Raw genomic sequence first — 13,045 nt, 5'->3', positions numbered from 1 at the left:
CAGGTGAAATTAGGGCCTTTGTTGGGATTCAGCAGAAACCGAGTACAGAGGAAACTGCCTGGAATATATGAAAGTATTCCTAGTGAGGCCTCCTAGTAATAATGAAAGTGGATACAGACTTTCAACTACACATCTAGGTGAGGTTTCCAATGGAAGAACTGTGATGCCTTCAATTGAGTTGTTGACAGAAGAGGTACCATGAAAATCCTCAAACAACCTAGGTTGTTGTTAAGACAAAGGTTTGCTCTCAATAAACTGCCCATGGGGCCTATTGTGATGAATAATACCTACCCAACTCATTGAACATGAAGTCAAGTGGGTGCCTACATGGAGCCTTCACCCTTACCTTCTAGACTCTTTGGTGCAGGAAGGTATTCTACAGCTACCAAAAAAGAAGCATAATCGCCAAACCAGCAACAAAACCTTTGACCTACAATATGTCCTGCATTATATGCTAGGGCAGCAGTGGCACAGAACTTATGGGAGTAGCCAATGAATGTCTGATTTGACTTAATGTCCACTCAAAGAGAGGCAACCATACCACACAATGCTAGAGAAAGTGAGAACCAGAGACTAGATATGCCAGATGATAACTAGGGTAAAACTAAACACTACTAGTCAAATAAACAAATAACAGTGTCATTAAAATGACACCTAGTGATAATCTACTGTGCTCGTAGATCAGTGCCTTGTCTTGTCATCATTAGAGAGGTTTCTTCTCGCAGCAATTAGCGCAGAAGCAGACACATAGCCAGACATTACATGGAGAGAGGAAGTCTAAATGGGAGGTATCCATCAAATCCGTCCCCTAAGAGATGAGAACAATATGATAGGCAGATTTGGGCCCAGGGGTCCTGCTCAAAATAAGGCACCAGCCAAGGACAATACAGGAGGTAAACTTTAAACCCCTTCCCAGATCTAGCCAACGGTCAGAACATTCTCCACAGTTGAGTGGAGAGTGGGATATGACTTTCTCACGTACTCTGGTGCCTCACATTTGACCATGTCCCCTGGAGGGGGAGACCTGGTGGCACTCAGAGGAAGGACAGCAGGTAGCCAAGAAGAGACTTGATACCCTATGAGAATATATAGGGGGAGGTAATCCCCCTCAGGAACAGTCATAGGGGAGGGGAATAATGGGAAAATGGGGGGGGGGAGGAATGGGAGGATACAAGGGATGGGATAAACATTGAAATGTAACAAGAATAAATTAATAAAAAAAAATAAATTTAGTTGTAGTGATTAACAGAAAAAAAAAAAAGAGATGACGAAATCCCAACAAAGAAGAGGCAGAAAGATGAAAAAGAGCCAGTGAGGAGGTAATAAATAAGACAAGGCCCTTTCAATGAACTAAACAAGGTGCACATGAGCTCACAGTGAATGAAGCATAACGCCTATATAGGTCTCTACCCAGTCTTCTATGTATATATTATAGCTTTTATCCTACTGTTTTTATGGGACCCACAACTCAGAACAAGTGAGTCTCTGATTCATGTGCCTGCTCTTGGAATTCTTTTCTCCGTGTTGTGTTGCCGTGCCCAATTTGATATGACAGTTCTCACTCCATATTATTGTATTTTCTTTTGCCATATTTAGTTGTATCTCTTAGAAGCTGGCTCCTTTCAATTAAAAGACAGAAAGCGGCAGGGAGGAAGAACGACTGGAAGGAGTAGAAGGAGGGAAAGCTAAATTCGGGATATATTGTATGGGAAAAAAATCTTATCAATAAAAGGAAGAAAAAAAGAGAGAAAATATCAGGAATAATAAGACAGAACTAATAGTGTCTGTGAAGACTAAAATGTTTTCTCCCATCAACATCTAAAATATATCAGAAACTCCTTTTTATTCAATTCATATCAATATGATAAAAATATACAGCTGAAAGGGGGAAAATACATTTCGACTCATACAAATATAGTCATTCTCATAGTTTTTCACATTAAAATTCAAAAGAAAGTGGTTGTGAGATGACTCAGTCAAGGTAGTTGCTGCTGAACTCGGTGGCCTGAATTTGATCATCAGGACCCAGATGGTGGAAAGAAAGACTAAACTTATCTTCACTACTCCACGTGTAAGGTGTCATATATATATATATAATTAAATTTTCTTTTTTTATTAATTTATTCATATTACATCTCAATGGTTATCCCATCCCTTGTATCCTTCATTCCTCCCTCCCATTTTCCCCTTACTCCCCTCCCCTATGACTGTGACTGAGGGGGACCTCCTCCCCCTGTATATGCTCATAGGGTATCATTTTCAATGAAAACAATAGTCTGCTACTTAATAGCCACAGCTACTCTTTTCAGAGGCTTAAATAATATTCAGTCTAATATCCTTCCTGGCTTGACTACCACTCAGTTATGCTTACTGTTCATTCTCTTAGGCTGGGCTACAGACTGAACACTAACATCTCATGTTTTTGTGCACTGGACCCAGAAAGGAACAATAAAATATCCAATGATGCTTTGGAAAAGAAAAGAAAGCCCTAAAGAAGAGAATGTGGAGTAATTATGGTTAGTTTATATAAAATACAACTTTAAAGACAATGAGGGCTTTGTCAGAATGCAACTCTCTAATTTATTCAACAAATAAATAAAATGAGCACTAACTATGCATCAGGCACGCAGAGAAGACTAAGTAAACAGAGTTAGCCAAATTTGTAGAAATCACATTTATTAGCACCTTCTTGTGAGTTCACTTTAAAAGTTGAATTAAAATTTAGAGAAATCACATTTATTCTAACCTTCTTGTGATTTCACTTTACAAGTAGAAGGACAAAGAAACATTAAAAACGGGCGTGATGAAAGTCTCCCCAGGATGGACCAGCTACAGCAACATCTTTGTACACAAAGGACTTTTACCACCAAGCATGCTGAGGCTTTTGTGTCACTATTATTTTGAGAATGTCCTCAGAGGATTGGAAGAAGACAGCCATCCAAGGATGATACAGATCTAAATATAAAGCAGTTCTATTATAAAAAATGCTCTTTTGGAGAGGTGCTAAATATGAAACTGCATATGCTTGAGTTCTAGGCTCTATTATATAATTTGTAGCACTGCCCTTGTTTTTCCCTACTCCTTTCTGAAACTGATTCTACCAGCTAACCTTCCCTAGAACTACCTTATTTTGGGTGTATGGAAGTCTGTGATTTTGGAGTAATCCAAATTAGTTTCCTAAACACACACACACACACACACACACACACACACACACACACACACACACCAAAAAAAAAAAAAAACAGGGTCTCATTAGTCTTAAAAGTGGATGCCAACAGTGGTATAGACAGGTGAAAAGCAAGTGGTTAGGTCATCTGGACTGAATAAAGATTATGATTTCCCCGACAAGGCATTGTTTTGAGAACTTGATTTCTTTCCATTGGAAAATCCTCAAGCTCTTTTAATTTTATTTTCATAGGGAGAAATATTTTAAGATGTTTCTAAATATTACTTTCTGTACTTGGCTGAAGAAGGGGTTGGGTGGTTCATATCACTATTTGAGTGTATCTGCATTGAAAACACCAGAAAAAAATTCAAAACTTGAAATATGCTTTTGAATGACTACAATTACAATTGTTTAGGATTTTGAATTTTCACCTTTTCTTCATTTTTTTTCCTAGCCTTAAAACTAAAGAGTGAAAGTACAGGAGCAATTCACATCTCAGGCAGACACAGCTAGACTACTGACAAGGAGAACAGTGGGCTTTCAGTGCCTCCTGCGTTCCTGTCATTAACAAAGTTCTTTTCCTCTCACATCGTCTTATTATCTCCAGCACTTCACTTCAGAGAATGTAGAAAGATAAAAGAAAACTTTTAAGGTATACTCACATCACATTTTCATAATAAATTTGCCTATATGCATCATGTCTGTCTGTGTCCCATGACATCAGATGAGAATAAAAGTAACCAGAAACGGGGTTTAAGATAATATGTCACTTAAGATACTATGAGAGACATAGAAAAATATTTCTGGTACTTGTAGTAACAGTTACCGTCATGGGCTGTAGTTTCACAGTAGTAAAGGATTAAGAAAAACTGAAGAAAAAGACAGAGTTGGGCGTATAACATCATATGTATGCACATTTTTTCTGAACCAAAATAAATCCACAAGTATAGTATTGGGAGTTTAAGAAATAGTACTAAATCATTTTATTTTTTACAATAGATGGAATGTCATATTTCCTTTTTATAAACTATACCTTAGTTTGACATCAAATTTTAGATGATGAAAAGTTCAGGACTAGGCAAGGTGCTCAGTGCTTGTTGCAAAAACTAGGGGATTCCAGGAAAAATTCAGCCCTAGAAATAAGAGACAGGAACTGAGGATACCCTAAAGGAAACATTTTCCATTTAGGACAAATCAATGTTAAATTCAGTCATCTAGTCTTCCCTTCAGTTATGTTGGAAAGTATTTTTTGTTAATAAGATAAACACACCTGGTTTAAGGAAATCTGTTGGGTTTTCCCTTTTACATTAAATCTGTACCCATGAATGATTGGAGGTCAATGTAAAAGTAGCTGACCCAGAGTGGTGCTTGACACACCTGGCTTGTTAATGTCGTGGGATATTTTTGCAAGGCTGATGGATGAGATGATCCTTAAAGATTGGCAAGCTGTTATAAAGATGAAGTGAGAAACGGAACATTTGATATGTAAACAAGAAATGCTAGGTAAAACAGAAAGGACCATGAGAAACGCATCTCAGGTCTGCCAATGTGAACAGTGCAATGTATGTCTCAGATCTTGTTGAAAAGTATGAAAATTATAAATTCTAAATTTTAGAAGTGGATAAAGTTTGATATTGTCAGAAATTGCCTTTGCATGAAGATAAAACCTCACTGTCTAATATGTTCCTTAAATTTCTAGTACCACTGACCATTCCTTCTTTGAATTAATCCTGCACTCCAGATCTTAAGTATTAAACCAACAATTGCTCATATGATATGTACTAAATAACAAATAAATAAGAGTCCTTATCATGTCCAAAAACTTCCATATGACATAGTTGAGACAAAAAAAAAGTGAAAAATGGAGAATACGAATTTATCTGATGACCCCGAAGCCGTAGTAAAATAAAGGTGTACTTTTGAAATACAATAAAAAATTCTTCTTCATGACATCCATGACTTTGAACTTATCACATGCACCAAGAACAATATTCAAGTTCTTGGAGATAGAAATAATAAATGTGATATGTATACCCATTAAGGCATTTGAGATAAGTTATTTTAATTTGAAAGACAGTATGGTGCTGGCTTCAGCAGCACATATACTAAAATTGGAACGATAGAGAGAAGATTAGCATGGCCCCTGAGCAAGGATGACACACAAATTCACGAAGCACTCCATATTTTTTAAAACCAGAGACACTAAACTGGTTAGAAGAAAAAGTGTGGAAGAGCCTGGAACACATTGACAAAGGAGACTTCCTGAACAGAACACCAACAGGCCATGTCTTAAGGTCAACAATTAATAAATGGGACTGCATGAGGCTGAGAAGCTTCTGTAAGGCAGGACATATTGTCAACAGAACAAAGCAACAGTCTACAGACTGGGAAAAGATCTTCACCAACCCTACATCTGACAAAGGTCTAATATCCAAAATATATACAGAACTCAAGAAATTAAACATCACCAAACCAAATAACCCAACTGAGAAATGGGGCACAGAACTAAACAGAGAATTCTCAACAGAGGGATATCAAATGTCTGAGAAACACTTAAAGAAATGCTCAACCTCCTTAGTCATCAGAAAAATGCAAATCAAAACACCTCTGAGATTCCATCTTACAACATCAGAATGGCTAAGATCAAAAACTCAAGTGACACCACCTGCTGGCAAGGATGTGGAAAGAGAGGAACCCTACTTCATTGCTGGTGGGAACGCAAACTAGTACAGCCATTTTTGAAATCTCTGGAGCTATCTCAGGAAACTAGGAATAAGGCTTCCTCAAGACCCAGCTATTAAACTCCTTGGATTATACCCAGAAGATGCTCCAACACACAACAAGAACATTTGCTCAACAATGTTCATAGTGGCCATTTTCATAATAGCCAGAATATGGAAACAGCTTAAGTGTTCCACAGGAGAAGAATGGATAAAGAAACTGTGGTACATTTACACTATGGAAAACTACTCAGCTATTAAAAACAAGGAATTCCCGATATTTGTAGAAAAATGGATTGAACTAGAAATGATCATAATGAGTGAGTTAACCCAGATACAAAAAGAATCGAATGGTATATACTCAATTATATCTGGACACTAGCCCAAGACACACGGCCCATGAAAGTCTTCACTTATCAGGAAAGTGGGACAAAGGGGAAGACATCCTATTGGTACTCTAGGTGAGAGAAGCATAGGAGAATGGGGAAATAGAGGGATCCAGAGCGTGTTAGAAACCTACAAGAAGAACATTATGATGGGCACCAGCCAAGGACAATACGTGCAGTAAACTTCAAAACCCTATCCAGATCTACCCAATGGACAGGTCATTCTCTACAGTTGAGTGGAGAATGGGGACTGACTTTCACACAAACTCTGGTGCTCCATATTTGACCATGTCCCTTTGATGGGGAGGCCTGGTGGCACTCAGAAGAAGGATAGCAGGCTACCAAGAAGAGATTTGATACCCTATGAGCATATGCAGGGGGAGGAGTTCCCCCTCAGTCACAGTCATAGGGGACTGGAGGAAGAGAAAATGGGAAGAAAGAAGGAATGGGAGGATACAGGGGATGGGATAACAATTGAGATGTAATATGAATAAGTTAATAAAATATATTTTTATAAAGAAAAACAACACGCATGCTGTTAGTGTGCTACATTTTGCAATAGTGTTGGAAGCCCAGAAAAAGCTTTTTATTAAAAAAAAAATTGACACCTCTAAAAAAATATATCAATAAGTAAATAATAAAAAAGAAAGACAGTATGTAGCAGATTGGTAAAGTAAAGTGATGATGTATACTTGAATAAAGGGAAACTGAAAATTGTATCACAAATGATATTACACATCTCTATTAACAAAAAGGCTTTGGGACTGAGATATGTAAGACCATTATCTGGGTAGGGGTTTGATGATGACTGCATGTATTGTCCTTGGTTGGTGCCACAGATCAAGCAGAACCCCTGGGCCCAGATCCGCCCATCATAGTGTTCTTCTTGTGGGTTTCTAGGATCCTTAGAATCCTTCTATTTCCACATCTCCTGTATTTCTCTCACCTAGAGTCTCAATAGGATGTCCTCATCTCTATCCCACAAGCCAAGGGACAGGACATTCTCCAGTTAAGTAGACAGTGGGGACTGACTTTCACACAAAATCTGGTGCCCCATATTTGGCCTTGTTCCATTGATGGGGAGGCCTGATGGCACTTGGGGGAAGGAGAGCAGACTACGAAGAAGAGACTTGATACCCTAGCATCAAATTCAGGAGGGGAAATCCCCCTCAGTCACAGTTATAGGGAAGAGGAATGGGGTAAAAGCAGGAGGGAGGGAGAAAAGGGAGGATGCACGGGATGGATAGCAATTGAGATGTAATATGAATGATTTTATTTTTCAGTAAAAAAAAAGATCATTATGTGAAGATATTTACAATAGTATGTAGGTGATAACATCATGATAAAAGCAAAAAAAGGAGAAGAATTGTCCCCACTATTGTTCTGCTTGCACAGGAGGTCTAGGCTGTACTTAAGTGTTCTCATTTGTTTGTTTTTAATCATCACCTTGAAACAATTCTTTAACTTTTGTATATCTAATTAAAAGTGAGGGTCCACAAGACAATAGAGTATTCCCAAAGGGATAATGCCACATTTGATATGAGCCCTTCGCTCTTGCTAGCTTCATACCTTCCCAGGAAAATTTTGCAGATACCCTCTTCTCAACTAGGAATTTTCCTATATGGGGTCCTCTGCATCCTGCCATGGCTTTCTGCAGCTTAAGTTGGTATCTATCTGTGTTCATGATCCATTGCTGTTACTTCTCCCTCTGGTAATGTACTGGAAAAAGCTGTAGGAGAGTTAAAGTTGCTGTAAGCGCTCCAGGACATGTCTAGGTGAAGGACAATTGTAATCATCTTCCTATGAGTTAGCAACACCATATCATTCTGGTTACTTGGAGGGGAAAAGCTGGAAGCCCATCAGAATCATATATTTGTGGTGATGTAATTGGAAAATCTCTGAAAACGCCTTACCCATTCTGTAACAAGACAACCATTACATAAAGTAATGAATTTCAGAAAGATGTGAACTAACATACATAAAATGTTCAGGATGATGAACAGGGAAACATGAGCATGCAAGCAACTCTGTTTGCGCTCTCTCTCTCTCTCTCTCTCTCTCTCTCTCTCTCTCTCTCTCTCTCTCTCTCTCTCTCTCTCTTCTCTCTCTCTCTCCCTCTCTCTCCCTCTCTCTCTCTCTCTCTCTCTCTCTCTCTCCCTCTCTCTCTCTCTCTCTCTCTCTCTCTCTCTCTCTCTCTCTCTCTCTCTCTCTCTCTCTCTCTCTCTCTCTCTCTCGTACTACTCCAGCACTATACCACTACACCATGCCTGCCCTCCTGCAGCTGTGCTCTCCCACCTTGATGGATGATGATCATGCACACTCTGACACGGTATTCTCCAATAAACTCTTTCTTCTATAAATTGTGTTTGTCAAGGTGCCTCCCTCTCAATAGAGAAGTGAATAAGACATGTGGCCTTTCACAAAGACGTATTGTGGGTTCAAAAAATGAAACTGATTACAGATGGATAAACATATTCTCACAGCATTGTTCATACGCTGTAAGATAATGAAAATACGATGTGGACTGCATAACTGTCCATGCTAAAATATTAGTCAATAGAAGCTTACTACAAAGTGGCACAGAGAACGGAATGCTATGTGTTAGTTTGATACATTCTAGTCTGGTGGTACTGGAGATTATTTGATTCTATGCTTTATTAGTTATCATATTATCACACCCTCACCCTGGAAGTTTGGTTTTATGTAAATTAGAGAATAATAAAGTTAGTTGAGAAAAAGCCCCAGGTTTAGCAACATAAAAAAAAAAAAAAATTTTTTTTAAGTGGCAGAATGGACAATTGATTCAAAAGTGTGTCCACATTTGTTTCTTTATATTTCTTAGTTTCTCTATAAGACTTTCCCTTTGTCTTTTATCACACTATCTCCTGACACTTTTGTTCTCTGTCTTTGATGGTCTCAGTAAGTGACTTAGCTGTTTACTGCCTATCAGTACCTGTCTGTCCTATCTACAATGATTGCTTCTGACATGATCACATTTGTTTCTCCAGTAATTACTATTGATGCTTCATATCAACCATGAGAAAGGTGACGTAATTTCAAAAATCTGTTTCATTCTCCCCCTACTTATTTTCATTTAAATGATCTTTTCAGGATCCAAACCTCTAGGCATATTTAATTTTAGCTATTTTAATTTGGTTCTTATATCTACCAACCTTCTCTACCTCCGTTCCTTCCAATCCCCCCCCCCAAAAAAAAAAAACTAGGTAGAATTGAAGGACATTTAGAAGGGAAAGGTGACATAGACCTTTTAAAACTTTTTTTTTTTTTTTTTTTTTTTTTGCTAATCAGTGTCTCCTGGTTCCTAGGGGCAAATATAGTAATATTTTTCAGAGTAAACCAGCAATCCAGCAGTTCAACAATCCAGGAAGCCAGCAATCCAGCACTCTAGTAATCCAGCAATACCAAATGCAGCAGCAGGAATCAACAACAAGCAAGGAACAGCAGCAATGGAAACAGCAGCAGGGGTAACATCAGGCACCCAAGACCCTGTTGAGAGTCTCCCATTTATACTTTTTCAAACTATCTGCAGCTGTCAAGAAATACTCCCTTGCCTGAGCACAAGACATGCTATAGTTAGCTGCTGTGCCCAATCTAATGCATCCTTCTATCTAGTACCTGGGGTTGAAAAAAAAAAAAACACATTCACATAATACAAACCTGGACTGATTGTGGAAAGAATCTTCAGTAAGAAATTCGTCTGAAGAGAGATGCAACATGAAAGGAGAAAATATCATGAAGCCTCCCCCCATCCAAGTGTTCAGACAAAGTGATTAAATCATCCAATGTCTTATATGGTGACTGTTCAAATAAAAGTGGAGAAACTCCATACTGATTGGGGTTCCTAGCATAAACAAAAGTCAAGGTAGAAGGTATGTATGCATGCCGTCTCTTGAACCCTATGCTAAACAAATGCTATCTCTCTTTTACCCCAGCCCTAATCTCTTTGAATCATTCTGTATGTTGGATTTCTTTCATTCTGTATGTTGGATTTCTTAACCTCATTTAAGATGTTTAAGCCACAACCCACCAGACGGTTACTATTTCTTCTGCCACTTCGCTATGCATACCATGGTTTAATGTTAAATTTGTGTGCATTAACTCTGGGACGTTATATGTACTAGGTACAGGACAGAAGAACTTGAGGTACCTGATTGACATCAGAGATTTCCTAACGTGAAAGGAAAATTCACTTTGGGGCCACAGTTATGACTTTGAGATATATCATCTAGGAACACTGAGCTGCAATTTCAGTATGGCCCTCAATAAAATCTTGTAATAAATGGTCTCACACAGTTAGGAATTTTCTGGAGACACTCCAGTTAGAAAGAATGAACTGTTACAGAAAAATAACCATGACACCCTCTCATTTGATTTTTCTTGGGTATCTGATGTAGCACAGTACAGACAGATGTGGAGATGGAGAACAGGATTTGATATGATCAATGCAAATACATTATATACAGACTGCATTTTTCTTCCAAAGCATATCATCATCATCATTCCTTTATTACTTCCTTCACCTTTTGAATTTTCTTGACACTACCTTAAATATGTGACTTGGTGACCAAAGATAAGAAATGTATCAAAGATTTACTGCACTGCAGCATGAATTTTTCTTGGATACCTAAAAGACAGTATATCATGAATTCATCATAAATATCTCAATGGTTATATATTAAAGAATAATAGTGTTTATGAACTGCAATGGTGTGTTTATATACAGTTTTAATATAACCTGGTAATTATAAATAATATCAGATGCAAACATAAGAATGTATTATTTTATTTTTTTTATTTTATTTTATTTTTTTTGTTTTGTTTTTTGTTTGGTTGTTTGGTTGGTTTTTTTGTTTTTCGAGACAGGGTTTCTCTGTGTAGCCTTGGCTGTCCTGGACTCTCTTTGTAGACCAGCCTGGCCTCGAACTCACAACGATCCGTCTGCCTCTGCCTCCTGAGTGCTGGGATTAAAGGCGTGCGCCACCACGCCCGGCTCATTGCAGGAAACAATAAAAGATAAATTACAAAAATAACAAACTATAACTGTATTAATTTTTCACTCCCAATTTCTAGTTTAAAACAGTAAGCATTTTAGGCTTTTGTTTATTTAAAATATTTTTAAATGTTATGTGTGTCTCAGGCATGGTGAAGCATGCCTTTAGCCCCATCTTTCTGAAGGCAGAAGCTGACATATCTCCATGCATTCAAGCCTAGTTTGGACTAAATATTAAATTGCAGTCCAGCCAGAGGACTGTGAGACCCTGCTTTTTAAAAAAGCACTCATGGCTAGGCATGGTGGCGCACGGCTTTAATCCCAACATTTGGGAGGTCAGAGGCAGGTGGATAGCTATGAGTTCGAAGCCAGCCTGGTCAACAAAGTGAGTCTAGGCCAGCCAAGACTACACAGAGAAAACATGTCTCAAAAAACAAAACAAAACAAAACAAAAAAAATATACCACAAAAAGTGTAAGTTTTTTGGAAAAAATTAACTGCATTAATATTGTCTTCTCTCTGTAAGTGTGTAATATTTATTGTAAAGTAAATGTCCATCATTATCTATCTTTTGAAAAAACAAAATATAATTCTCTATAGAAAAGTCTACACATTAAATAAAATAAATTAATAAATTAAATTCATATTTTCACATACTCTGGAATCCAGTTATCTATTAGCTGCCTAATTCTTCATGCATGCATTAAAGTATATGTAATATAATGCAACATGTAACAGCTGCGCTCAAGAGACACAAGAAGGAATTAGAAAAATATAAGATAGATCAAATATCTATATTTTATTTCATTTATGTGCATAGTTTCTGGTCTGCTTTTTCAATCTTATTCAACAGTGTAATTTTTACACCTCAATATTCCAAATAAGAATTCCCTTTGATTTTATAGCACGTAAATATAGAATATTATTTTGGCAATCACATAACGTATGTTTATTCAGTTTGGTGTAGAGTCACAATTCTGAATAGTAATAAAATAAAAGCTTTATTACAGATCCATTCCTAACAGATTGGAGGACTACACAATGGAGCCACAAAATCTGATTAAATTCAAGAAATATACCACATCAGTTGAGCTCTCAGATAGTTACAAATCTGGCTTGTTTTTTTAACAGCCAGGCTCTTAGCTCCTGCAACATGTCCCCTCTTTGATCATAGAACTGAAATAGAAGAAGCATATCTGGAACTTCAACTGCAATTCATATCCATTTAATGTCATATATATATATATAATACAACTTCAATTTATAAAAATAATATTTATATGAATCAGCCACATACATTTATTTTGTCATCCTATTTAACCAAATAAGAATTATTTTTATAATAAATTTCAAATTCAAATGTACTTTTGATAAAAATAAAATGTTATAATTTGTAATTTATTTTTGAATCACATTAATGAAATTTACCTTTTGGGGTTTCTATCTTTTAGAACTTTGGAATGCATAAAATTGGTCACTTAAGAAAAAGAAGGAGTTTCTAAAAGAATGCATAGATTTAATGAGTTCTTTAAAAACTCAATAGTATTGATTTTGAGTCTGTTTTCATAGCCTGGAAAAAAGATAACTTTTGCTTATTGAGCTCCTTATATTTGAAAAACCTTATTGTATCAGTTAAAGTCCTGGAGAAACATCTCCAGATGCGTATAGACAAAATCTGGGCATTTCAAGAGAAGAAGGCAGAAATAGAGAGTCTGAGAAAGATTCATCCACCACAGAGTTAAGAATTTAGAGCTTGAGAA

The 13,045-nt window shown here is 37.1% G+C and overlaps 1 non-coding gene across 1 annotated transcript; it reads left to right on the top strand.

The window, feature by feature from the left end:
* The first annotated feature begins 5,250 nt into the window (after window positions 1-5,250).
* LOC127206761 (U6 spliceosomal RNA) lies at window positions 5,251-5,357 on the top strand. Its single transcript, XR_007832857.1, has one exon. It is a non-coding gene; the product is annotated as a U6 spliceosomal RNA (small nuclear RNA).
* The last annotated feature ends 7,688 nt before the right edge of the window (window positions 5,358-13,045 follow it).

The sequence above is a fragment of the Acomys russatus genome, chromosome 23 (assembly GCF_903995435.1).
Source record: "Acomys russatus chromosome 23, mAcoRus1.1, whole genome shotgun sequence".
NCBI lineage: Eukaryota > Metazoa > Chordata > Mammalia > Rodentia > Muridae > Acomys > Acomys russatus.
The sequence above is the reverse complement of the archived record's forward strand: the minus strand, read 5'-3'. Positions and strand labels throughout refer to the sequence as shown.